Source organism: Mauremys mutica, chromosome 22 (genome assembly GCF_020497125.1).
Source record: "Mauremys mutica isolate MM-2020 ecotype Southern chromosome 22, ASM2049712v1, whole genome shotgun sequence".
Lineage (NCBI taxonomy): Eukaryota > Metazoa > Chordata > Testudines > Geoemydidae > Mauremys > Mauremys mutica.
In genome coordinates, this window is record NC_059093.1 from 23,695,599 (window position 1) to 23,704,979 (window position 9,381).

The 9,381-nt window shown below is 51.2% G+C and overlaps 1 long non-coding RNA gene across 1 annotated transcript; it reads left to right on the plus strand.

Moving 5' to 3' along the window:
• Positions 1 to 4,822: 4,822 nt before the first annotated feature.
• LOC123354680 lies at positions 4,823 to 9,079 on the plus strand. Its single transcript, XR_006574811.1, has 3 exons — positions 4,823 to 4,851; positions 5,157 to 5,189; positions 7,564 to 9,079. It is a non-coding gene; the product is annotated as an uncharacterized LOC123354680 (long non-coding RNA).
• Positions 9,080 to 9,381: the final 302 nt, after the last annotated feature.

Below are 9,381 nucleotides of genomic sequence, written 5' to 3' on the forward strand. Positions count from 1 at the left end.
AGGCTGGGCCCGGGAGCTGGGGCGGGGGGGATCTTGGGTGTCAGAGCCGGGCTGGGGGGGGAGCGGCTGGGGATGGGAGCTGGGGGGCTGCTGGGAGTTTGGGGTGTGGCGGGGAGGCTGGGGGGCTGCTGGGAGTTTGGGGGGGCTGGGGGGCTGCTGGGAGTTTGGGGTGTGGCGGGGGGGCTGGGGGGCTGCTGGGAGTTTGGGGTGTGGCAGGGGTGGTCAGGGCTGGGGGGCTGCTGGGAGTTTGGGGTGTGGCAGGGGTGGTCAGGGCTGGGGGGCTGCTGGGAGTTTGGGGTGTGGCGGGGGGCTGGGGGGCTGCTGGGAGTTTGGGATGCGCTGGGGGGGACTTGGGAGTTTGGGATGTGCTGTGGGGGGGTCAGGGCTGGAGGTTGGAGGATGTTTGGGGGACTCCATGTTCAGATCTGGCTCTGCGGGAGCTTTGGGGGCTGGAGCTGGGGAAAATGGGGGACTGTCTGAAGTTGGCTGCTTGGGATGTGGGTGAGGCCCCGGGGAGCTGGGGGTTGGGCTGCACCCCTGTCCCTGCAGCCTGGGGCCCTGCGTTTCCTCTGGAAAAGCTGCTCCCTGTTTCACCAGCTTCTCTCAGTCTGAGTCCCAGGGACCCTGCACAGGCGTCTGCAGGGCAGGACGGGCCCTGAAATCTGGCAGCTGGGAGGTTTGCAGCAGTTTCTAACCTTCCCTCCCCTGCTTCTTCCAGGAGGCACCACAAAAGCGTCTGGCCCCTCTGGGAAAAGAGAGAGAAGCAGCCAAAGCCGAGGAGCAGCGGTAAAGCGAGGAGCTGCTGGTAGGTGCCCAGAGCCCCCGGCCACTGAGGTTTGCCTGGCATATCAATGACCTGGTGAATGCAGGGCCCACCCTGCCAGCCTCAGCCAGGGACCCATCCCCGCTGGAGCCCAGGGAGCCTGCAGGGTCAGACACGGGGGTAACATGATGCCCTTAGGACTCAGGAGGCTGCTGGGCAGGAGAGGGTCAGTCTGTGTTAGCCCAGTGCCCCTGCCCACGGGCTGTCTGGATGTCACAGTGACCAGGGATTCTTTCTAGCTCCTGGGGGGGATGGGGAGGAAGGAGATGAAATGTGGGCTGCAGAGATGGAGGATTTGGCTCAGTGCAAGTTGATGAGGTTTCGGGGAGAAGTGTCCCTCCTGTTTGTGATGTACAGCTCACCCCGGCCCTGATCCCACCTCCCTTCCTGGGATAAATGAACTTCCCATCACTCACCGCAAGAGATCTTGTGTTCTGGTAAATAACTCTGCCACCCACCCCGAGGCGCATTTATGATTTTTCTCTATTACCGAGCAGATCAATTTCAGTGTTGATGAATGCAAAATAATGCCCATTGGAAAAGATAATATCAAATACACATAAAATGATGGGGTCTAAATTAGCTGTTACCACTCAAGAAAGATTTTGGAGTCACTGTGGATAGTTCTCTGGAAACATCCACTCAATGTGCGGCGGCGTCAAAAAAGCAAACAGAATGTTGGGAATCATTAAGAAAGAGAGGGACAATAAAACAGAAAATATCCTATTGCCTGTATATAAGTCCATGGTATGTCCACACCTTGACTACTGTATGCAGATCTGGTCACCCCATCTCAAAAAAAAAAAAAAAAAAAAAAAAAAACCATTGGAATTGGAAAAGCCACAGAGAAGGCCCACAAAATGATGAAGGATATGGAACAGCTTCTGTATGAGGAGAGATGAATAAGACTGAGGCTATGGCTACTCTCCACAGCTTTTATTGACACGGCTGTGCTGCTACAGCCGTGCTGCTAACAGGCGCGCAGTGTAGCTGTTGTTTGTCAGCAGGAGAGAAGTGCCAGTGTAGACAAACCCTGAGACTGTTCAGCTTGGAAAAGAGATGACTAAGGGGGGGAGGGGAGGGTTATGGTAGAGGTCTATAAAATCATGACTTGTGTAGCGAAAGTAAATAAGGAAGTGTTATTTACTCCTCATAACACAAGAACTAGGGGTCACACAGTGAAATGAATAGGCAACGGGTTTAAAACAAACAAAAGGAAGTATTTCTTCACACAACACACAGTCAACCTGTGGAACTCCTTGCCAGAGGATGTTGTGAAGGCCAAGACGCTAACAGGGTTCAAAAAAGAACTAGAGAAGTTCACAGAGGACAGGTCCATCAGTGGCTATTAGCCAGGATGCACAGGGATGGTGTCCTTAGTGAGCCTCTGTTTGCCAGAAGCTGGGAATGGGTGGCAGGGGATGGATCACTTGATGATTCCCTGTTCTGTTCATTTCCTCTGGGGCACCTGGCATTGGCCACTGTCAGAAGACAGGGTACTGAGGTAGATGGACCATTGGTCTGACCCAGTCTGGCCGTTCTTATGTTCTATGTTCCCCTGTTACTGAGCCGCCCTCTCCCTGTTGCAGAAACAGATGGAAGCCGAGAGGCAGAAGATCGTCTGGGAGTGGCAGGAGCTGCGAGGGTTTCTGGAGGAGCAGGAGCAGCGGCTGCTGGCCCGGCTGGAAGAGCTAGAGAGAGCCATTGTCCAGAGAAGGGATGAGGGCGTCTGCAGCCTGTCCTGGGAGATTTCCCTGCTCAGTGACAGGGGAGGAGAGAAGGGGCAGCAGCCGCTGAGCCAACCCCTGCAGGTCAGGCTGTCATTGCAATGATCATACGCAGCCTTTCTATAGAAGCAGCAAAGAATCCTGTGGCACCTTATAGACTAACAGACGTTTTGCAGCATGAGCTTTCGTGGGTGAATGCCCACTTCTTCAGCCTTTCTATAGGTGCTTCTGAGCCCTAGACCCAAAAGCACTTTACAGAGTGGGGTCAGGGCATTATCCCTATGAGACAAATGGGGAAAGTGAGGCAGAGGGGGGGCAGAGCCCTGCCCAAGGTCACACAGTGAGTCCAGTAACGGCGCCAGGGATGGGTCCTGGGAGTCCTGGATGCTGCAGCCCCAAGACTTTCTCTCCTGGAAATGTGTCTCTGCATTTGCACTTGGAGGGTGAAATCCCTTCCCCCTCCATGCTGAGGTCCCGAGCCTGGCCCAAGGCCCCTCTCACGGCAGGTTAATGGGTTTAGTGGAGCCAGGGGTCTTCTGGATCTCTCAGCACTGGGGGAAATTTAATTCCCAGTGCAGAGAAATATCTTCTGCCTGTAAAGTGTCCGGGGAGAAGATTCCCGCAGTGCCGACCTGCCCGCAGGGATTGCTGGGGCTGCGTAGGGGAAAGTGGAGGGGGCAGCTGGTGGAGGAGGCAGCTGCTCTGGGAATGTAAACCTGAAATTCCCCTACTGCTCGAGGCTTCAGTGGTGACCCCTGCAGAGCAGGAGGCCTCCCCACCCAGGGACACCCCCACTGACGGCCTCCTCTTTCTCCCCCTTTTTAGGGTGCTGGGAGCACTGGGGGCAGGTAAGTCCTGGGCTCCGTTTCGCTCCCCCTCATGGGCCGTTAGGTTTGATAACTGCACTGAATAGGGAGCTGCCCCCTGCTCTGGGAGCGTGTGATTCTGTCTCCCCTAGTGGCTGACTCAGGTAGGAGAAGAGGCGGTTACTGTCTGATCGCTAATGAGGTCACAGCAGGGCTGCTAGACACAGAGTCGATGGGACAGACCAGGCCTGTCTCCAGGCCTGATGTGGCTGCGTCACGTATTCAGAGGGCACAGAATCTCAGCTTTCACATTTGTTAAAGTGAGTTGCTGGCCCTCAGCACCTCCCCAGTGTAAACAGAGACAGCGTTGCCTTGCTGGGGCTGCCAGCAGCCTGACGCCGTAGCTCTGAGAGCGTGAACTCTCCTGTCCCCTGTTATTGTCATTAGGGTGTCAAGTGAAATGGCAACACTTTGATGTCAGCATTCAACATTCCCTGGCTGATCACTCGAGCAGGTGGTTCAGGGAGAGGGCGGGAGTGAAGCCTTGGCGGGATGGGAATAGGGGGTTGCTGAGGGGAGGGAAGAACAGAGGAGAGACACAATGACAAGGAAATGAGAGAGATGGAGAAAGGAGGGTGGGAAAGGAAGGGAAACATAGGGAAGAACTTATCAGGGGCCCTACAGGGGTGTCCGGGAGGGGGCTGTTTTCCTCCTGGGTGACACTGAGTGTGACAAAGCCTTAGTAAAATAATAAGATCTAAAATTTTATTTCTGATGCGAAGGGCAGATTCTCCCCTTGTTCCTTGTACGTGGGTGTCCCATGGAGATCAGTGGGTGTTCTGCTGTGAATGGAGCAGGGCACAGAGTCCTAACCCGATGCCCTGGCCACTGGCTGTAACGGACAGGGCAATGTGGCCCTGTCTGCCAAAGGAGCTGGACGCCCCAGGGTTACTGCTTCAGCTGAAGGGTTCGGGGGTTTTGGTGTTTAAGGGCCCAGGTTCATTCCCTGCTGGAGCCCTGGGCTCTGTCTGTGGCCACTGTCAGCATGTAGGACCTGCCCACTCTTTGGTCTGTGTCTCCTCCCTTTCCACATAATCCCCGTGCTGGTGCCCCTTGTTCCTGCCGTAACCCAGCGTAGGGGGTGGCTCTGCCCCCCACAGAACCAGAGCGTCCCTGAGAAAGCTCCTGAGCAATGTCTCCGTTCCTTGCTGTAGTGTCTACCCACTTCCCGTCTCTCTGGGGAGCACAGGGCTGAGGTGACTCACCATGACAACGACCATCTCAGGCTACAAAGCTCAGATCCAGGTTTCCTGGAGTTTGGGGGTTGCTGGGCTCAGGGTCTGGGGCTCAGGCCTATTTCTCACCCCTCCTTTCCCCAGCAGGGAGGACGGGACGTTTGGGAAGCCAGAGCCGTCGTTTGCGGAGCTGGAGAAGAGACTCAGCGATTCCTCTCTGAAAAGTGCCATGCTGCAGGAGGTGCTGCTGGGATTCAAAGGTGAGTTGGAGTCTGGGGGTGGCGTCTCCTCTGGTTAGAGCGACCCTCGCCCTGGGGAGGAGTTGGGGACTCTAGTGATGTCATGGAGCCAAGGATCAGTGACATCTCACAGCCCAGCTCAGCGAGTCGCCCTTCCCCATAGAGCAGCCCTGTGGGGCTGGCTCTGTCTGCAGCGGCTGCGTTATCGGCCTCTGATCTCTGTCACCATCTCGTCGTTAACAGCAGTTCCATTAATAAGCAATGGGGATTTCTCCATGAGTGCGAGGGCCTGAATTCTCACCTCTCGCATCTTCTCCTTCCCCTAGAGACGCTGCGACGGGGGGTGAGGAGCGACACAGGTACGTGTCTGTCTCTGACGGGCCATGGGGAGATTTCGACCAATAACCATTTTAACGACAGGGCGTCGCAGCCTCCAGCACCTGGAAGCTGTGTAACAATGGGAAGCGATGTTACTTTGTTCTTGCACCACCATATTTTCAACTGACTTGTCTTTTAAATATTTTAGCTCAACAATGTCACATAAGCATTTAAAGTGTTTTACAGTGTTTTAGTATTCATTAATTTTTTTTCCTTTTAGAATCATAGAATCATAGAATCTCAGGGTTGGAAGGGACCTCAGGAGGTATCTAGTCCAACCCCCTGCTCAAAGCAGGACCAATCCCCAACTAAATCATCCCAGTCAGAGGTCTCTCAAGCCTGACCTTAAAAACCTTTAAGGATGGAGATTCCACCACCTCCCTAGGGAACCCATTCCAGTGCTTCACCACTCTCTGAGTGAAAAAGTTTTTCCTAATGTCCAACCTAAATCTCCCCCACTGCAACTTGAGACCATTACTCCTTGTTTTGTCATCTGCTAACACTGAGAACAGTCTAGATCCATCCTCTTTGGAACCTCCTTTCAGGTAGTTGAAAGCAGCTATCAAATCCCCCCTCATTCTTCTCTTCTGCAGGCTAAACAATCCCACTTCCCTCAGCCTCTCCTCATAAGTCATGTGCTCCAGCCCCCTAATCATTTTTGTTGCCCTCCGCTGGACTCTTTCCAATTTTGCCACATCCTTCTTGTAGTGTGGGGCCCAAAACTGGACACAGTACTCCAGATTAGGCCTCACCAATGTCGAATAGAGGGGAATGATCATGTCCCTCGATCTGCTGGCAATGCCCCTACTTATACAGCCCAAAATGCTGTTAGCCTTCTTGGCAACAAGGGCACACTGTTGACTCATATCCAGCTTCTCATCCACTGTAACCCCTAGGTCCTTTTCTGCAGAACTGCTTCCTAGCCCTTCAGTCTCTAGTCTGTAACAGTGAGCAGTGAAGTAATCATGAAATTCACAGTCTGTTGCTGTGTAAGCAATCGTGATGTCACAAATTCAGCACTGCACTGTAGAAATATGGAGAAGATAGGCTAGGATAGAAACAACGTGAACTGAAACTCTAATTAGCAAAAAATAGCATAGTTTGAAAAATATTATTTTAATGTTGTTAATGGTTATTTAAAAGTGCAGCCCATTGTGAAATTTCTGCCTAACGGGTTAAATCCTTTGCCATCCCAAAGCAGAGTAACAGTCGGCTTGGGCACAAACTGTTTCTCCGGGGCTGCGGGAAGAAATCCAAGCCCACTATGATAATCCTGAGTCTGCAGTAGCTCTTGTCACTTCTGCAGTCCAGGTCAGCGACTGCTGAATCCATGTAGCAACAGGTCTATGCCCCCAGCATCTGGCCATCCCATGGCCCAATCATTTTTCATCCTCCTAAATACCACTGCATGGGGACATCTAGGAAAAACCCCTTGCAGTGCTGGGGTCCATGGCCCTGTGTGGGCTACCCATATCCTGCTATTCTGCACAATAGACCCTCGTCAGTTCCACTGGGCCTGTGGTGTTTTGAAGAGGAAGAGGCAACTGCTGCTGTTAACTGAAGGTTGTATCATTGGTGGATGTGTGGATATATATCATCTGGAGCAAGCAGACTTGTTCAGGTGCACCCATCACGTGTTGCTCGATTATTTGAAGGTTTGTCTACATTTTGACTCATAAAGCCATGATGAGTTTGTATTGAACAACTCACGGCTCGCACATCTCAATACTCAGACACCAGTTTCTACTTTAGACTTGCATTTGTCACGTATAAGTCACAGACAGACAGACTGCTTGCAGTATTTTGAAAAAGGGAAATTTCCTCTTCACAACAACACTTGATTTTAAATGCTATTTTAATTTTTATTCTAGTTATCTGATAATGATGCAGCTTTTCTCTTAGCGTTAAAATGCTTTGTTTCACTATCTTAATTCACTAACACTGACAACATTCCAATTTCTAGATTGGTTACTCACATAATAAACATCTGTAATGAACAAAATACATTGAATAACTCAGTGCAGATAGGTGACTGGAGTGAAACTACAGATCTTCATATAGAGCATCTCTGTTTCCAGGTATATTTACATAATAAAAAAAGAATCGTTGAATCTCAAGAAATTATAAAATCCTCTACTGTGCTTGAATAAAGGAATCAAAACATTTAAATCTTCCTAGACAAAGAGATCAGTCTTCATTAAAAGAAAATGATTTCAAACACTCCAAAATGATACTTAAAACTCCACCTACTCAAAAGATAGCAACGAAAACAACAGAGGTCTGCTTTGAAACTGAATTTCTCCCATCCCAGAAGAGCTACAGCTTGAACTTGCTTTTTATTTTCTACTCCCACAGATGGAAAGAAGATGCACTGCAGAGGTGCCCAACTCACTGGTACATAATGACCCAACCTGTCACAGCTGAAATGCTGACTGTGACAAGCGCTGCAGGCTTCAAGAAAACATCATTCAGTCCTGGAACATTCTTCCAGATAAATTTCTATTAAAACTAAATATTCAAAAGTACATGGTTAAGTACTTGTTGCTTGGAGGTAATGAATTACTCATGTGATCTTATAACAACTATTTTAACTTGTAATATCCCTGTAAAATACCAATTAGAGGCTGCTCTGCATTTGAATCTGAGCAAAACAAGTCTGTATTTGCATGCTCTTTTCAGACATTTTGTTCTTTGTGATTTTGCTGAATTTAAAGTGTTTATGAAAACTGGAAGATTCAAGAACAGAGCCTCTTCTTACTGGATCACTTTCTATGGAGTGATCCCAGCAGGGACAAAATGCCACAGGTATGTCTTATATTAGGTAACAGCAAGTGTTCTCCAGTCGTTATACGGCTGCAGCATAGCCAGGGCTGCAGGAATTGTGCCTTCGGGAAGAAACGGTTAATAATCGATTCATTCCAGTTTCAATTTGTCAGCCTTCCGCTTCGTTACCCTGACCCTTGGGGAAACGTGCACCCTGCTGAAATGTTACAGCAGATGGGTCTGCATGCACAGAGCTCCGCTCAGGGGGCGTGTGGCAGCTGACACTGGCCGTTGGAGGCAGGAAGACAGGGGGATCCATCGAACGTTCCTGTTTACAATAAGATCGCTGGGTTGCACTTATTTTTATTGTGCATCTAATTCGTAGGAAGATGCTTCCCCCCCGGTGCTGAGCTCTGCTGCACAGGCCGCACTTGGATTTTAAATGTAGTAACTTACATGCTGGTTAGAGACGGGGAAACGAGCTCAGTGGACCGACATGAAGTAAATACCTTCCTTCAAGCTTTCCCTTTTGAGCAGCGCCTCTGCGGTGAAACAGGCTTGGGGCCAGCTTGGGCCCTCTCTCACAATTCTGCCAGCCCATCCCACGCCCGACTTGTGACACCCCCCCTCTACTAGTCCAGTCCTGGTCTTCCCCCCGACCACGCACACGCTGCTCTGCAGTGCACTTCAGTGGCTGTTGTGAGTGCTCAGCATTTTGTACAGGGCCTAGCACAATGGGGCCTCAGACTGAAGGCTGAAAGGCTACCGGGGCTCCGCACCTCCACTGCTCTAGCACTTCAGTATAGACACTACCTGCGCCCACAGGAGGGGCTCTTCTGTTGCTGTTGTTCATCCACCTCCCCAAGAGGTGGTAGCTAGGGCGACAGAAGAATCCTGCTATTGATCTAAGGCTGGCTATGCAGGGGCTTAGGTTGGCTTAAGTACATTTCTCAAGCACTTTCCCCAAGGCCATGCCCCACTCTGCCTCTTCCCGCACACGTCTGTCTCCTCCCCAAAGCGTGCCCCATCCCTGCTCCTCCCCCTCCCCCCAGCACCACCTCCAGGCTGCGGAAGAGCTGATCTCGGTGGGTGGGAGGCGCTGGGAGGGAGAGGGAAGAGTCGATCAGTGGGGCCGCTGGTGGGCAGGAGGCACTGGCTGGGGGGGAGGGGAGCTGGCTGATAGTGGGTGCTAAGCACCCACTAATTTTTTTTCTGTGGGTGCTCCAAAGCTGAAATAACTAACTCCTACGTGCTCTGCATGAGCATTGAAGGCACACTGGTACTTTCCATAGAAGGGGGATATTAAAATCTATACCTTTAGCCAAAAATGTCCATCTTTTGCTGTTTGCCAATATATTATGTGTGTGAGGTTCAGCAGAGGTTATTGCATGTAGCTAATGGTGAAAAACG